An 18,874-nucleotide genomic window follows, 5' to 3' on the forward strand; every position below is an offset into this window, starting at 1 on the left:
GCTCTCCCCTGTCTCTTCCATCCTCACCTCCAACAAGAAGTGTGAGGAGCTTGTGGAGCTTCTTTGTGATTGAGATTGAGTAAATCCGATCAGCTGCCTCTGCTGCTTCCCTCCCTTCCACGAGCCCACCGGACCAAACTGTCTCTAAATTTCATCCTATCCCGATCCCTGAACCCACATCGTTCTCTAGTTTCTCTCCCATCTCCCCTCCTGCCCTCTCAGAGCTCATCTTGTCCATGAGACCCAGCTCCTGCTCCATTGACCTTATTCCCACTGAGCTACTGATCAGCCAACTACCCTGTGTCCAAGGATATTGTCAACATTTCTCTCTCTTCAGGTACTGTCCCGCTCTCCTTCAAATCTGCCATCATCGCCCCTCCATAAAACAAACCCTTGACCCTGCCATCCTGACAAATTACTGCCCCATCTTCAACCTCCATCTCCTCTCCAAACTCTTTGAACATGTTGTCACCTCCCAAATCCTTGCCCATCTTTCCCAGAACTCCCATGTTTCCTTCCCATGAACTCCCTTCAATCAGGTCTCTGTCCTGTCACAGTGAAATACAAGAGACAAACAGAATCTTACCCAGAGAGAAAGACAGACAATCCGGGAGCTTGGATGCAAGGGCGGCACGGTAGCACAGTGGGTAGCACTGTTGCTTCACAGCGCCAGGGACCCGGGTTCGATTTCTGGCTTGGGTCACTGTCTGTGCAGAGTGTGCACGTTCTACCCGTGTCTGCGTGGGTTTCCTCCGTGTGCTCCGGTTTCCTCCCACACTCCAAAGATGTGCAGGTTAGGTGGATTGGCTATGCTAAATTGCCCTTCGTGTCCAAAAGATTAGGTGGGGTTTACTGGGTTATGGGGGTAGGGTGGAGGTGTGGGCTTAAGTAGGATGCTCTTTCCAAGAGCTGGTACTGACTTGATGGGCCGAATGGCCTCCTCCTGCACTGTAAATTCTCTGATTCTATGAGGTGAGATTGTCCTTTCTGAGCTCCAGCCAGGTGATGTTAAACACTCAGGCGGGAAAGACAAAAATCTACAACGTGTTTAAAACAGCTGATTTATTTCACCAATATCTAGAATGTTACACTCCAGTCCCTTTGAGGCTATTATCATCAGAAACAAACTCCAACTATCAGAGTAAAAACCTCAAAAGTTCTGGTAAAGAGAGAGGCCATTTGGCCCATCGTGTGAGTACTGGCTGCAGTGGAGATATTCAGCTTAATCCCATTTTGCAGATCTCAGTCGATTGTTACTCGTTGGAATTTAGAAGGATGAGGGGGGATCTTATAGAAACATATAAGATTATGAAGGGAATAGATAGGATAGATGCGGGCAGGTTGTTTCCACTGGCGGGTGAAAGCAGAACTAGGGGGCATAGCCTCAAAATAAGGGGAAGTAGATTTAGGACTGAGTTTAGGAGGAATTTCTTCACCCAAAGGGTTGTGAATCTATGGAATTCCTTGCCCAGTGAAGCAGTAGAGGCTCCTTCATTAAATGTTTTTAAGATAAAGATAGATAGTTTTTTGAAGAATAAAGGGATTCAGGGTTATGGTGTTCGGGTCGGAAAGTGGAGCTGAGTCCACAAAAGATCAGCCATGATCTCATTGAATGGTGGAGCAGGCTCGAGGGGCCAGATGGCCTACTCCTGCTCCTAGTTCTTATGTTCTTATGTCCTGTATGTCCCAGTCCTTCAATTGGATATCCAAGACATTTATTTTAAAGTGATTGGGATTTCTGCTTCTATGACCCTATCAGAAAGCGAGTTCTAGACTCCTGCCACTGAAATGATTTCCCCCTTCCACTCCCAACCCTCTGCTAATTACTTTAAATCTAAACCTCTTGGTCATTGATCTGTTAATGAAATAGATCCTTCTTATCCATTCTATCCGGGCCCCTCATAATGTTAAACACCTCAGTTAATCTCTCCTCAGTGTTCTCTGTTCCACAGAAAACCATCTTGGCCTCTCCAATCTTTCCTCATTGTTAAAATTCTCCATTTGTGTCAACATCCTCGTCAATCTCCTCTGCATCCTCTCTGGTATGAACACATCCTTCCTGTAATGTGACCAGAACTGTACTCAGTAATGCAGCTGTGGTTTAACTAGTGTTTTAGACAGCTCCAGTATAACCTCCCTGATCCTATAATAAAAGCAGAAAATGCTGGAAATACTCAGCAGCTCTGGCAGCATCTGTGGAGAGAGGGGTTTCAGGTCTTTCCTCCAATAGAAATTGCTGGGAATATTCCCTGCTCCAGTACTCTATGTCTCCGTGAATAACAAAGTATCCTCTCTGCCTTTACTATCACCGTATCTACCTCTCCTGTCACCTTCAGGGATCTGTGGCCATGCACTCTTACGCCCCTCTGTCCCTCTACATCTCACTATCATACCATTCATATTCTTTCCCTTTGTCGTGTTTTTCCTCCCCCAATGTATTTCTTACCCTGCGTTTCTCTGGATTGACCTCAGTTTTCTGGCCCGCTGATCAGTCTATTGATGTCTTCCTGCAGTCATTACAGCCTTGGTTCAAACATGCACAAAAGCGCTGAATGCCAGAGGTGAGGTGAGACTGTCTGCCCTTGAGATCAAGGCAGCACTTGACCGAGTATGGCATCAAGGAGTCCCAGCTATTCTGGAGTCAATGGAAATCGGTGAAAATTCTCTGTTGGTTGGAGTCGTACCTGGCACAAAGGAAGATGGTTGTGGTGGTTGGAGGCCAACCATCAGTTCCAGGACATCACTGCAGGAGTTCCTCAGGGTAGTGTCCTCGGCCCAAACATCTTCAGCTGCTTCATCAATGACCTGCCTTCATCATAAGGTCAGAAGTGGGGAGGTTTGTGGATGACTGCACAATGTTCAGAATCATTCGCAACGCCTCGGATAATGAAGCAGTCCATGTACAAATGCAGCAAGGCCTGGACAATATCCAGGCTTGGTCTGATAAGTGGCAAGTTACATTCGTGCCACACAAGTGTCAGGCAATGACCATCTCCTCCAAGAGAGGATCTAACCATCGCCCCGTGACATTTAATGACATTACCATCGCTGAATCCCCCACAATCAACATCCTGGGGGGTGCCATTGATCAAAAGCGGAACTGGACGAGCCACATTAATACTGCGGCTACCAGGGGAGGTCAAAAACTAGGAATCCTATGAAGGGTAACTCATCTCCTGACCCCCCCCCCCCCACCAAAGACTGTCCACCATCTGCAATGCACAAGTCAGGAGTGTAATGGAATGCTCTCCACTTGCCTGGATGAGTGCAGCTCCAACAACACTCGAAGCTCAACACCATCCAGGACAAAGCAGTCCGCTTGATTGCTCCCCCTTCCACAAATATTCAAACCATCCATCATTGACGAACAGTGGCAGCCGTGTGTACCATCTACAAGATGCACTGCAGTAACTCACTAATGTTCCTTAGTCAGCACCTTCCAAACCCATGACCATCTAGAAGGCCAAGAGCAGCAGATCACTGGGAATCTCACCACCTGGTGGCTCCCCTCCAAGTTACGCACCACCCTGACTGGGAAATATATCACCGTTCCTTCGCTGTCGCTGGGAGAAATTCCTGGAACACTCCCTAATAGCACAGTGGGTGTACCTACACCTGAAGAATTGCAGCGGTTCAAGAAGGAAACTCCCAGCCACGTTCTGAAGGGTATCGAGGGATGGGCAATAAATGCTGGCCTAACCAGTGAAGCCCACATCCCATGAATTAATAATAAAAGTCTGCAGCTTTCTTTCTTACTGTCAAAAAGAGGACCGCAAATGACTTAATCCTGTCCCCATGTTAAATTTTAAAGCATTGATAGAGAACTCAAGAAGCATGGAATCGTGTCTTGGGAAATCTAGAGTCCCACTGGAAATACTCCACCAATCACAAACATACCTCTCTCCCACTGCCCTTTGCTTCTTGCTGCTCCAGCTGATGTCACTTTCTGCACTTGTGATTGTTCTGGACATGAGAAGTTTCCTGGTTTTCCCACGTGGAGCAGGACTGGAATCCCCGGCCAGGCCTTTAGTTATTTGATTCGTTGACTTAAGCAAAATAAACTTAAGATTAAAATAAATAAAGATTCATCAGCTTCTCAATATTAAAACATGCTGCTGTGCAGAGAGACCTGGATGTGCTAGTGCATGAGTCGCAAAAAGTTGGTTTTCAGGTGCAACAGGTGATTAAGAAGGCAAATGGAATTTTGTCCTTCATTGCTAGAGGGATGGAGTTTAAGACTAGGGAGGTTCTGCTGCAATTGTATAAGGTGTTAGTGAGGCCACACCTGGAGTTTTGTGTTCAGTTTTGGTCTCCTTACTTGAAAAAGGACGTACTGGCACTGGAGGGTGTGCAGAGGAGATTCACTAGGTTAATCCCAGAGCTGAAGGGGTTGGATTACGAGGAGAGGTTGAGTAGACTGGGACTGTACTCGTTGGAATTTAGAAGGATGAGGGGGGATCTTATAGAAACATATAAGATTATGAAGGGAATAGATAGGATAGATGCGGGCAGGTTGTTTCCACTGGCGGGTGAAAGCAGAACTAGGGGGCATAGCCTCAAAATAAGGGGAAGTAGATTTAGGACTGAGTTTAGGAGGAACTTCTTCACCCAAAGGGTTGTGAATCTATGGAATTCCTTGCCCAGTGAAGCAGTAGAGGCTCCTTCATTAAATGTTTTTAAGATAAAGATAGATAGTTTTTTGAAGAATAAAGGGATTAAGGGTTATGGTGTTCGGGTCGGAAAATGGAGCTGAGTCCACAAAAGATCAGCCATGATCTCATTGAATGGCGGAGCAGGCTCGAGGGGCCAGATGGCCTACTCCTGCTCCTAGTTCTTATGTTCACCAATCAGCTTCTTCCATTGAGCTGAAGTCACCTTTTATCAAGAATTAACTGAAATGTTTTTGATAATTGTTTTGTTAAAATAAATGTAAAGTTCCCAATTCTTATTTTTCCAATTAAGGGATAATTTAGCGTGCCCAATTCACCTACCCTGCGCATCTTTAGGTGTGCGGGTAAGACACACAGACACAGGGAGAATGTGCAATCTCCACACGGACAGCGATCCGGGGCCAGGATCGAAACCAGGTCTTCAGCGCCTTCAGGCAGCAGTGCTAACCAGTGTGCCATCGCACCATCCGTTTTTGTTAATTGTTAATATCTAAACCTCTCAAATGATTAATTGACTGAGAAATTCAGACATCTTTACTCTTACAATGTCAACTTCATCTTTATCCCCTGGATTTGATGAATGGACCACGATTCTGTGAACGATGATCAGATTGATTTCAGTTTTGTGATAATTAATGAATCGTCTCACTTTATAATTGATGAATGCAGTGACCAGGATGTGCCCTCCACAGGACTGGGATGCCCTGTCATTGCCTTTATTTATTCCATTATTAACTGACTGAAGCAACAATAAACTTAAGGTTAAAATAAATAAAGATTCATCAGCCACTCAACAATCAGCTCGTTCCATTTGCCTGAAGTCATGTTATTTTTATCAGGAATTAACTGAAATGATTTTCTTCATTCTTATTACCTAAACAGTTCGGATTTTAACTTACTGAAGAATTAAGACTTTTTCACTGTTACAATCGCTTGTCATTCAGCTTCAACTTTATCCTCACGATTTGATCAGCAGAACACTGACTGTAATTATATAAATGATCAAATTGACTTCAGGTTTATACTAATTAATGAATAATGACTTATAGTTCATTAATGCACGGCAGCACGGTAGCATGGTGGTTAGCACAATTGCTTCACAGCTCCTGGGTCCCAGGGTCCCGGCTTGGTTCACTGTCTGTGCGGAGTCTGCACGTTCTCCCCGTGTGTACGTGGGTTTCCTCCGGGTGCTCCGGTTTCCTCCCACAGTCCAAAGATGTGCAGGTTAGGTGGATTGGTCATGCTAAAATTGCCCTTAATGTCCAAAATTGCCTTTAGTGTTGGGTCGGATTGCTGGGTTGTGGGGATAGGGTGGAGGTGTGGGATTGGGTAGGGTGCTCTTTCAAAGAGCCGGTGCAGACATGATGGGCCGAATGGCCTCCTTCTGCACTGTAAATTCTATGATCTATGAATGCAATTACCAGAACGCTTCTCGCATAATCTCCTTGCTCTTATATTCCAGGCCTCATCCAAGAAAGGATTCTTGGCTGCCTGATCGATCTATCCAGCTACCTGTGGATAGGGACTCCAATGCCTCTCTTTGCTCTACGTTCTCAGTATCATCCGACTAATAGTTCATTTCCTTGTCTTGTTTTCCCTCTGAAATTCATTATCTCTCACTGTTTGTAGCACAGAGGTTAACACTGTTCGCAGTGCCAGGGTCCCAGGTTCGATTCCCAGCTTCGGTCACTGGTCTGTGCGGAGTCTGCACATTCTCTCCATGCCTGCCTGGGTTTCCTCCGGGTGCTCCGGTTTCCTGCCACAATTCCTGAAAGACATGCTTTTTTGGTGAATTGAACATTCTGAACTCTCCGTGTACCTGAACAGGCGCCGGAATGTGGCGACTAAGGGATTTTCACAGTCACCTCATTGCAGTGTTAATGTAAGCCTACTTATGAAAATAATAAAGATTATTATTAAATTGAATTCCGGGGTGGCAGGGTGGCGCAGTGGTTAGCACTGCTGTCTCATGGCGCTGAGGTCCCAGGTTTGATGCTGGCCCTGGGTCACTGTCCATGTGGAGTTTGCACATTCTCCCCATGTCTGCGTGGGTCTCACCCCAAGTTAAAAGATGTGCAGGGTAGGTGGATTGGCCACGCTAAATTGCCGCTTAATTGGAAAATGTTTTTAAAGATTGAATTCCATTTGTAATGTGACCAGTCCACTGATATCTTCCTGCTGTCCACGGCTTTCTCCCTCAATGTCAACCATACATACAATTGTTGTACCAGAAAACTGTGAAGCCCCACTGGAAACAGGCATCGAGACATCATTCAATCCTGGATGTCATTAACAGCAGCAATAACAGCAGAATCCATCCCCTGCTGTCGCCTGTGAACTTGCTGGTGTCGCAGCAGGTTGTTTGACTGAGCGAATCCCCTCCCACACACACAGCAGGTGTACGGCCTCTCCCCACTGTGAACTCGCTGGTGCTTCAGCAAATTCCATTTACTTTTAAATCCCTTCTCGCAATCAGAGCATTTGAAAGGTCTCTGATCAATATGAATAAGTTGGTGTGTAGTCAGGTGGGATGACTGAGTGAATTTCTTGTCACACACGGGGCAAGTGTACGGTCTCTGTCCAGTGTGAACCCACTGGTGTATCAGAAGGTCGGATGAATCAATTAATTGCTGCCTACACAGACGGCAGGAGAACGGTCTCTCCCCAGTGTGAACTCGATGGTGTCTCGGAAGGTGGGCTAATCGGGTGAATCCCTTCCCACAATCGGAACAGGTGAATGGCCTCTCCCAAGTGTGAATGCATTGGTATTTCAGAAGATCCCTTTTACTTTTAAATGTTTTCTCACATTCAGAACAATTAAAAGGTCTCTGATCAGTGTGAACAAATTGGTGTGTCTGGAGGTTCGATCCACAAGTGAATCTCTTCCCACACACGGAGCAGGTGTATGTCATCTCCTCTGTGAGTGTAAAATAATTTTTACTTTTAAAGCTCTTCTCACACTCAGAACAATTAAATGTTCTCTGATCAGTGTGAACACGTTGGTGTGTCTGGAGGCTCGATGGCTGAGTGAATCCTTTCCCACACATGGAGCAGGTGAGTGCGTTGGTGTAACAGTAAATTATTTCTGCTTTCAAAGTTCTTTTCACAGTCAGCACATTTAAATAGTCTCTGGTCAGAGTGGACCTGATGGTGAGTCTGGAGGTTTGACAAAGTATGACATTCTTTCCCACAATCCAGACAGGTGAATGGCCTTTTACCTGTGTGAACATGCTGGTGTGTGATGAGGTGTGATATCGAGTGAATCCCTTCCCACACATGGAGCAGGTGAATGGCCTTTCCCCAGTGTGAATACGTCAATGAGTTTCTAATTCAGGCTGGTAATTGAATCCCATCCCACAGTACCCACATTTCCACTGTTTCTCCATGGTTATCGACAGGTTATCAGGTGTAGGTGAGATGCAGATTTGAGGTCACTATCAGATCAGCCATGATATTATTAAATGGTGGAACAGGCTCACGGGGCTAAATGTCCAATTGTTGCTTCATGATTCTTATTGTGGAGATGTCCTTTTGTCTCTTCCGCTTGGATTCAGTTTGTTGTGTGTAAATTCTCCAATTCTAACCCCCTGTAAAAGGAGTCTACAAAAGCCATCACTGTCAGTCCAGGATAGAAATTCTGAACAGGCAATTCTAGTTTCTGTGGAACATTTTTTCCTCTGTTGTTCCTCCAAAGCTGTAAATCCCCATCCCACACACTCTCCCTCCTCCCTGGGCTGAAATCCAAACCCATCTCACAATCTGCACCATTTATTTCCTCCACTCCCAGTTTTCTCCCTCCCTCTCCTCTGCCTGGGTTCAGTTCTCCAGCTCCTGTCTGCAGACTGACAATAAAACCAATGGGTCTTATTGGGGATTTGGGGCCTCCAGCGGGTGTTTGTGAATCCTCCCCGCCCACCTGCCAGGGTTTCCTTCCTTGCCAGAGATCAGTCCTCGTTGATTTGAGTAAAAAGTGGAAGCTCTTATTTCTTGTCCCCCTCCCTCATCCTCTGATGTGAACCATCCTCCAGTGTCTGAAGCAGGATGGTGCCCGTTAACCTGGGCCTGTTCCCGGGAGGGAGGGAGAAGCTCCGCAGCTGCAAACCAGGGAGCTGACAATGATGGTGAAGGGTTTGCTCCAGGTCACAATGCCCGGGGACTGATTGACGGCGGGTTCGGACCAATAGGAAGTTGGAGGACCGAACGAGAGCAGGTGGTCATCCAACCAATCAGAGTGAATGGGAGGCGGGGCAGAGCCTCAGTGGGCGGTTAATCTGGGCCTGTCTGGGATCAAAGCCCGAGCAACTTTCGCCGTCAAATGTCGTATCTGAGGTTCATATTCAGGACTTGGGACCTGCACGGTGTGTTTATGAAGCCTCCCGACCCACCCGCCGGCTCCCTCCCGACTTAATCGGCGGTATTTGACCAGCTGAGAATTTCCAAACGATCGCCTGAACCGGAGTTAATCTCAATACTGCGCATGCTCCAGCTCACCAGGCCCGGGGAGTGATTGACGGCAGCTCCGGACCAATAGGAAGAGAGTGCGGGACTGGAGGACCCAGCCGGAGCAGCTGAACCTCCAACCAATCAGAGTTAATGATAAACGAAACTAAACCTGGACCTCCCTCATTGGCTGAAACCCTGCATCATTTCGAAAGCTGATTTGTCTCAAACTCCAGGAGAAAACTGGACCTTTCTGTTTGTGGCTTTAAACAGATGAGAGGAAATGAAGGGATCTGGAAAGCAGCAGATTCTTCATGTTGTTCCAGGAAAGTGGGGCCCGTGGAATGTCAGGTTTTACACAGCACACCGTAAGCCTGTGGTTTCACGCTTGGTAAAGAATCTGCAAACAAGGCAAGAGACTAAACAATTAATGGTAGGACACGAGGAACTACAGAGGATCAGAGGGCCCTTGGTGTGCATAACCATTGGTAGACAGGTAGATAGGGTGGTTAAAAAACGAATATGGAATACTTGATATAAATATTTGAATAAAAAAATGATATAATACTTGAATAAAAGAAGCCTGGACAATTCCCATCCACCACCATTCTCAACCTGGCTGAACTAGTTCAACAACTTCTCATAGAATTTTCATAGAATTTACAGTGCAGAAGGAGGCCATTCGGCCCATCGAGTCTGCACCGGTTCTTGGAAAGAGCACCCTACCTAAGGTCAACACCGCCACCCTATCCCCATAACCCAGTAACCCCACCCAACACTACTTTTATTCAAGTATTATATCATTTGTTCATTTATATTTGAAGGCAAAAAAATATTAAATTGTGATACTACTGGTGGCTGCAAAAAGCTACCAGCCATTATTATTTGCCATGTATTTTTTTATATAACATGACAGGTAACCTGGATGTTTATGAATGCAATAATGACTTTGACAATTGTGGAAACCACATGGGGGTTCACTCACAGTATTGCACGCCCTATCATTGTTTACTTTATCTTAATAGATTTTGCATGACATGTTGGGACAGTCAGTACTACCTGGCATCTTGTTTATCAGCCAGATCTCTCATGAGGTGAAGCCCTGCACAACATGTCACCTCATTGCACGGTTGACAAACATGAATCTCATTCTGTTGGAGATAATATAAGTTTGCCAGACCTAAAATCATTAAATTAAATGTTATTTATTTTGTACTTGCCTTCTTTCTGTATCTAGGCAAACGCTTTACCATAAAAGCAAGGCTAACATTTGTGCATTTTTGATCTAATTATGTCAGATAATAGTGGTAGTACTGTATTCTTTTAAGGAACACTGTATACCCTTTCTATGCATCATGCCTTTATTATTACTACTTGTTTAAATTACTAATTTACAGAAAATACAGGACAGCTCTTGGGCCTCCTTTACCATGTAAATGGTGTGCACTTGATACCCCTGATAAACCCACATGTCTCCAATTTCCACAATCTTCAGTCTCAACAGGTTTCTCCCATTCCCCCATCAATGGTTTTGTCATCAGCACCTCCCACCCCAAGATGTCCCGTTTTCTCCAGTGAATTTGGTCACTCCTGGTTTGGGGCGAACAGGTATTAGTGTGAATGCGCTCACAAGCAGCAGATTTTGACATGACCTTGTGTGGAGTTGAATCTGAGAGGCTAGCAAGGGGAACATTGTGTAGCTAAGGTTTGAGGTGACAAAGGAATGAATGAATTTCAATAAGTGTCGAGAGTTATGGGGAATTGGCAGGAAAATGGAGAGATAGCTGAGATGAGGAGGGATTTCTTTACTCGAGGATGCGTTGCAGCTTTGGACCACTACCCCTGAGGGTTCTGGAGCTTCAGTCAAGGTACATTGACGAGACCATGCAGACGCTGCGACAACGAATGACTGGACATCACGCGACAATCACCAGGCAGGAATGTTCCCTTCCAGTCGGGGAACACTTCAGCAGTCAAGGGCATTCAGCCTCTGATCTACGGGTAAGCGTTCTTCAGGACGCGCGACAACGCAGAATCGCCGAGCAGAAGCTTATAGCCAAGTTCCGCACACATGAGTGCGGCCTCAACCGTGACCTGGGATTCATGTCGCATTACATCCATCCCCCACCATCTGGCCTGCGAAATCCTACCAACTGTCCTGGCTTGACACAATTCACACCTCTTTAACCTGGGGTTACCCCATCTCTGGATCTGTAAAAATGTAATCACCTACTAATGCTCACATTCCAAGCATTGTCCGGCATCTTTGAATCTGTCTACATGTATGTTTCTGGAACATATGTCTCCATTCACCTGAGGAAGGAGCAGCGCTCCGAAAGCTAGTGACATCGAAACAAACCTGTTGGACTTTAACCTGGTGTTGTAAGACGTCTTACTGTGTTCACAATCATTGTCAGCTCCCTGGTTTGCAGCTGCGGGGCTTCTCCCTCCCGGGAACAGGCCCAGGTTAACGGGCACCATCCTGCTTCAGACACTGGAGGATGGTTCACATCAGAGGATGGGGGAGGGTAAACAATAAATAAGAGCTTACACTTTGCACTCTAATCAATGAGGACTCTGATCTCTGGCAAGGAAGGAAACCCTGGCACGTGGGCGGGGAGGATTCACAAACACTTGCTGGAGGACCCAAACCCCCAATAAGACCCATTGATTTTATTGTTAGTCTGCAGACGGGAGCTGGAGAACTGAACCCAGGCAGAGGAGAGGGAGGGAGAAAACGGAGTGGAGGAAAGATGGTGAGATGGGTTCGGATTTCAGCCCAGGGAGGAGGGAGAGTGTGTGGGACGGGGATTTACAGCTTTGGGGGAACAACAGAGGAAAAAATGTTCCAGAGAAACTAGAATTGTTTCTTCAGAATTTCTATCCTGGACTGCCAGTGATGGCTTTTGTAAACTCCTTTGACAGGGGGTTAGAATTGGAGAATTTACACACAACAAACTGAACCCAACAGAAAGGTTTGTTTCTTTGCAAATTCTATGCTGCATTGACAGTGATGACTTTGTAAAATGAGAGATGACAACTCTCAGGAAATATTTAATGGGGTGGGGCCTTTTTTCTATCAAAAACAACAAATTAAACAGTAGCCTGATAGAAATCTTTTAAATTATCAGTAGATTCGAGAGGAGCGATTTGAGAGAGAGACCAGCTTTAACCAATCACACAGCCTGAAATTAAATTGCAGCATTTACAACAGGGAGACACCGTACTCAGGCTTCAACTGATGATCCAAGTTGGAGAGACATAAGGACATTCGCACAAAAGGAATCAAGAAGCAGCAATTGGACATTCAGCTCCGTGACCCTGTTCCACCATTTAATAACTTCACGGCTGATCTGAAAATGACTTAAAATCTGCATCCCACCTACACCTGATAACTTGTCGATAACGATGGAGAAACCCTGGAAATGTGGGGACTGTGAGATGGGATTCAATTACCCGTCTGAATTGGAAACTCATCGACGTATTCACACTGGGGAAAGGCCGTTCACCTGCTCCGTGTATGGGAAGGGATTCACTCGGTCATCACACCTCCTGAACACCAACTTGTTCGTAATGATCAGAGACCTTTTAAATATGCTGACTGTGAGAAGAGCTTTAAAAGTAGAAAGAATTTACTGGTACATCAACGCACTCACACTGGGGAGAGGCCATTCACCTGCTCCGTGTGTGAGAAGAGATTCCCATGTTCATTGCAGCTTCTGCAACACCAGCGAGTTCACACTGGACAGAGACCATTCACTTGCCCCGTGTGTGACAAGAAATTTACTCAAGTCATCCCAAGTGACTTCACACCAACTTGTTCACACTGATCAGAAATCTTTTAAAAGTTCTGACTGTGAAAACAGATTTAAAAGTAAATCAAATCTGCAGAAACACCAGCGAGTTCACACTGAAACAGAATCATAGCATTTACAGTGCAAAAGGAGGGCATTTGGCCCATCGAGTGCACCGGCCCTTACAAAGAGCACCCGACTTAAGCCCATACCTCCAACCTAACCCATAACCCCACCTCACCTTTTTGGACACTAAGGGCAATTTAGCATGGCCAACCCATCTAACCTGCACATCTTTGAACTGTGGAGGGAAACCGGAGGACCCGGAGGAAACCCACACAGACACTGGGACAACGCGTAGACTCTGCACAGTGACCCAAGCCGGGAATCAAACCTGGGACCCTGGAGCTGTGAGGCAACAGTGCTAGCCACTGTACTACTGTGGGAGCGATACTGGGGAGAGGCTGTTTAACTGCTCCGTGTGTGGGAGGAGATTCACTCAGTCAAACATCAGCAAGTTCACAGGCAACAGCAGGGTTTGGATTCAGCTGTTGTTGCTGCTGTTAGCCACATCCAGGACTGAATGATGCCTGGACGTCTGTTTCCAGTGGGGCTCCACAATATTCCGTTTTACATCAATGATTTAGACTTAAATATGCATCAGGATTATACAAAAGTTGCTCATGTGTTTTAGACAATGAGGGAGAAAGCCACGGACTGGGTCAGGTGGACAGAAAAATGGTGAATGGAAATTTAGATAATGAGAGGTTAGGAAAACACTTCAGTTAACTCCCGATAAAAATAAGGTCACTTCAGGATCATGGAAAAAACTGATTGGTGGGGAAGCTTCAAATAATCCTTTAAAAAAAAAAAAAATTCAGAGTACCCAATTATTATTGTTTTTTCCAATTAAGGGGCAATTTAGCCTGGCCAATCCAACTGACCTGCACATCTTTGGGTTGTGGGGGTGAAACCCATGCAGACACGTGGAGAATGTGCAAACTCCACACGGACAGTGACCCAGGGCCGGGATTCAAACCCGGGTCCTCAGCGCTGTAGTCCCAGTGCTAATCACTGCTCCACGTCCTGCCCCAGCTACAAATAATTCTAATAACTTTATCGAACAGTTCTCAAATGGAAAGGCATTTGACCACATTAAAACTAAGGATCTGCAATAGACGTTCGATTTATCAAGTCATATTTAGGGGAAGGTTACAAACAGAGGGCAGTCATTTAAAGTGATTAGAAAAACAAGCAATGCTGAGCAAGGCTAGGAGAGTGGGCAAAGAAGTGGCAGATGGAATACAATGTGGAAACGTGTGAGGTTATGCACTTTGGAAGGAGAAATGGAAGCATAGTCTATTTTCTAAATGGGAAAATGCTGAGGAAATCAAGCACAGAGGGACTTGGGAGACCTTGTTCACGATTCTCTTCAGGTTAACGTGCAAGTGGTTAGCATTGCTGCTTACAGCGCTGAGGACCCAGGTTTGAATCCCGGCCCTGGGTCACTGTCCATGTGGAGTTTGCATGCTCTCCCCGTGTCTGCGTGGGTTTCACCCCCACAACCCAAAGATGTGCAAGTTAGATGGATTGGCCATGCTAAATTACCCCTTAATTGGAAAAAATAATTGGGTACTCTAAATTTAAAAAGAAAAAAAAGGTTAATGTGCAGGTGCACTGCAGCCTCACGGCGCCGAGGTCCCAGGTTCGATCCCAGCTCTGGGTCAGTCCGTGTGGAGTTTGCACATTCTCCCCGTGTTTTCGTGGGTTTCGCCCCCACAACCCAAAGATGTGCAGGGTAGGTGGATTGGCCACGCTAAATTGCCCCTTAATTGGAAAAAATGAATTGGGTACTCTAAATTATTTTTTAAAATGTTTTTAAAAAAGGTTAATGTGCAGGTTCATCGGCAGTTAGGAAGGCAAATGCAATGTATTCATGTCGAGAGGGCTAGAATACAAGACCAGGGATGTATTTCTGAGGCTGTATAAGGCTCTGATCAGACCCCATTTGGAGTATTAAGAGCAGTTTTGGTCCCGATTTCTAAGAAATGACGTGTTGGCCTTCGAAAGGGTCCAGAGGAGGTTTACAAGAATGATCCCTGGAATGGAGCTTGTCATATGAGGAGTGGTTGAGGACTCTGGGTCTGTACTCGTTGGAGTTTAGAAGGATATGGGGGGATCTTATTAAAACCTACAGGATACTGCGAGGCCTGGGTAGAGTGGACATGGAGAAGATGTTTCCACTTGTATAAAAAACTAGAAGCAGAAGACAATCTCAGACCAAAGAGGCGATCCTTTAAAACAGAATAAGAAGTCTTACAACACCAAGTTAAAGTCCAACAGGTTTGTTTCGACTCACCAGCTTTAGGGGCACAGTTCCTTCCTCAGGTCATGAGGAGGAATTAAAACAGATGAGGAGGAATTTCTTCAGCCAGAGGGTGGTGAATCTGTGGAAGTCTTTGCCCCAGAATGCCGTGGAGGCCAAATCACTGAGTGTCTTTAAGATAGAGATAGATAGGTTCTTGATGAATAAGGGGATCAGGGGTTATGGGGAGAAGGCAGGAGAATGGAAATGAGAAAAATATCAGCCATGAATGAATGGCGGAGCAGATTTGATGGGCCGAGTGGCCTAATTCTGTTCCTATGTCTTACAGGATGTGAAGAAAAACATTCTGTGCTGCATGTGGGATCATGAATGCACTGCTCGAAAATATGATGGAGGCAGATTCAATTGATGCCTTGAAAAGAGAATTGGACAACTATCTTACTATCAGATCAGCCATGAGCTTATTAAATGGTGGAGCAGACGGGGCTGAATAGCCAACTCCAGCTCCTTGCTCATCTGTTCGTATCTTTTGAGGAGAAAAATATCTGCAGAGTTCAGGGCCAATGACAGGGGATTGTGACAGTTGCAGAAAGTTGGCACAGATACAGTTTGTTGAGTACCTTCATTCTGTTCTGTCATCTTTCTTTGCCACTGTGTTATGAGGGAAATGCAGTGCACCAATGCAAGAGAGGCAGATTGCTCCTTCGATATGGACTGGATTTGTTTATTGTCACGTGCACCGAGGTACAGTGAAAAGTATTATTCTGCGAGCAGCTCAAACAGATCATTTTGTACATGAAAAGAAAGTAAACTAAAAAGAAAATACATAATAGGGCAACCCAAGGTACACAATGTAAATATATAAACAAAGGCATTGAGTGCCGCATACAGGAGTGTAGTATTAATCAGGTCAGTCCATAAGAGGGTTGTTTAGGAGTCTGGTAATAGCGAGGAAGAAGCTGTTTTCAATCTGTTTGTGCGTGTTCTGAGACTTTTGTATCTCCTGCCCGATGGGAGAAGTTGGAAGAGTGAGTAAGCTTGGTGGGAGGGGTCTTTAATTATGCTGCCCGCTTTCCCAAGGCAGCAGGAGGTGTGGATAGAGTCAATGGATGGGAGGCAGGTTTGTGTGATGGACTCAGCTGTGTTCACTACTCTCTGAAGTTTCTTGCGGTCTTGGGCCGAGCAGTTGCCATAACAGGCTGTGATGCAGCCAGATAGGATGCTTTCTATGGTGCATCTGTAAAAGTTGGTAAGAGTCAGTGTGGACATGTCAAATTTCCTTAGTTTCCTGAGGAAGTATAGGCACTGTTGTGCTTTCTTGGTGGTAGCGTCGATGTGGGTGGATCAGGACAGATTTTTGGTGATGGAAACCCTGTGCAGGAGAGGCTGGTTGTTGGGCAGTGTGAGCTGAACATACATGGCTGGATAAAAACTAAGGCAGATGGAGTGAAAACTGGTCAGGAGGGAGTGGGTCAAAAAACCTGGGGAGTTGCATTTTGCATGAATCGTGAGTGTGACCCAGTCACAATTATGAACAGTAAACAAACCTATCACTGATTTGATGAGATTATTTACCGTGTCCCAGGTGTTGTATATACTGTACATACTGTAGATCAGCCTGCTTGCTGCCCATGTCTAAGTGATGTCAGAATAATGTGCTTCTGTATTAAATAAAGTATCCAAACCTCTCATTGTGCTTCATGCCCAGCATCTTGCCTAACTGTGGATCCTCTGTTTTTGCTAACTGGGAAATAGAATCTTCCTGTTTACTAATGGCTCTATGGCGGCTGTGTTACCCAGAATCCCCCACGCTGCAGAAAGTTCCCGATCAGTGAGTGTACGAGGCCAGTCCACAGGTGCAGTGTGGGTGTGTGCTCTGAGCATGCTCAGTGTCAGTCATGGTGAGAGAGTGAGGAGGAGCTGGGTTGAACACAACAGTGAGCTGCACCCCTGTGAGAAGGGCATCGCCCAGTCTCTGTTTGACTCTCCTGCAGCTTCCTGTCCTGGTTGAGTTGGACAAGGAACCCTCATCATTTGAGCTGGAAAAGGTCATTGATTGCTGAGCAAGCAGAAAGGTGCCCGGCAAGGATGGAATTCCAGCTGAACTGCTCACACAGAAAGTCCCATCGACTGTCACACCTTCCTGCCCTCCCGTTTTGGGCTGTGAGACTGGTCCACGGAACATGTGTGATGCAATAAAAACAGCAGTGACAGAGGAGACAGCATCAACTACAGGGACATCTCACTCCTTAGAGTCAGGGGAAGACCTTCACTTGGGTGATGTTTAAAAGATTCATCTACTTGCAGACTGAGTGTATCCAGAAGCACAGTGCGGTTTCTGTGCTGACAGATCTACAGTGAACATGATCTTCTCCACACACCAGCTACAAGGGAAGAGAACAATTGGGATTTGATCTAAAGTGTCAGTGCTGAGAAAGTGAAATGTTCTAATTACTGAATGAAAGTGAACCTTTCAGTGTGAATCACAATTTACTGGTACAATTGGAAAAGGCACCAAAACGTTTCGATCTCTGAAGATAAACTTCAGCCTTGAAGTTATGTTTCGGAGCTCACAAGCTGTGGGAAATTTGCAAATGTTTCCCTCCTCCCTTTTGTAAACAAGCAGAGAAGTTAACCCTTTCCCCTGACAGCACGGCAATAATTTGAAATAAAGACTTTGACTTTTAAAGATTTGGCTTCATCCCATTTGTCGGGGTCATATTCCCGTGCAAATCATCACGGGCGGGATGGAAATTTGCCGGAATATTTTTTTTTACAATCCTAATCTTTGTCACAAGTAGTCTTACATTAACGCTGCAATGAAGTTACCGTGAAAAGCCCCTAGTCAGCACATTCCGGTGCCTGTTCAGGTACACAGGGAGAATTCAGAATTGTTATGTGAGAGTACCTTTAAGAACTGTGTGTTTATCAAATAGCTGTAGTGAAGACAGACAGCCCAGCTCCACCCACACTCTGATATCACTGCAGCTATTTGATAAACACTCATTTCGTAAAGGTCGAGCTGGTCTTCTAACCAATCGGAGTGAATGAGGGGCGGGGCTGATCCCAGATCTCCCTCATTGGCTGAGAATCTGTATCATTTTGAGTTCTTCCCATTGGCCACATGGACCCGGGTTCCAAAACCTTATTTCCTGCCTGAGCGATGTCGACCAATGGGAGGATTTGGAAGACCGGATATACTCTGGTCCTCCAGCCAATCAGACTGCGGGCTTTGTGTAAGTGAAGATTGAGCTTCACACAGACTAAAAGTTCTTCCTGTGTCAAACCTCTGAGTAAAACACTTTCCACTTCAATGGACTTTAAATTAGAGTCCATTCACCCTTCTACAGAACTGTTACAACAAGGAACAACAAACGTTAACTCTGTTTCTCTCGCAACAGATGTGGCACAGTGGTTAGCACTGCTGCCACATAGCGCCAGCGACCTGGGTTCAATTCCAGCCTTGGGTGACTGTGTGGAGTTTGTACATTCTCCCCGTGTCTGTGTGGGTTCCCTCCGGGTGCTCCAGTTTTCTCACAGTCCAAAGATGTGCCGGTTTGGTGGATTGGCTTTGCTAAATTGTTCCTTTTGTAAGGGCCACGAAGAATCCAGCACGAGTTTTAAGGATACAAAGTAATAACATT

At 45.7% G+C, this 18,874-nt stretch overlaps 1 protein-coding gene across 2 annotated transcripts in view; it reads right to left on the bottom strand.

Moving 5' to 3' along the window:
• LOC140418745 (uncharacterized) overlaps positions 1 to 18,874 on the bottom strand; it is a 362,902-nt gene that overhangs the window by 323,568 nt on the left and 20,460 nt on the right. The gene's annotated exons all lie outside the window — the stretch shown is intronic.

Source organism: Scyliorhinus torazame, chromosome 5, assembly GCF_047496885.1.
Source record: "Scyliorhinus torazame isolate Kashiwa2021f chromosome 5, sScyTor2.1, whole genome shotgun sequence".
Taxonomy (NCBI): domain Eukaryota; kingdom Metazoa; phylum Chordata; class Chondrichthyes; order Carcharhiniformes; family Scyliorhinidae; genus Scyliorhinus; species Scyliorhinus torazame.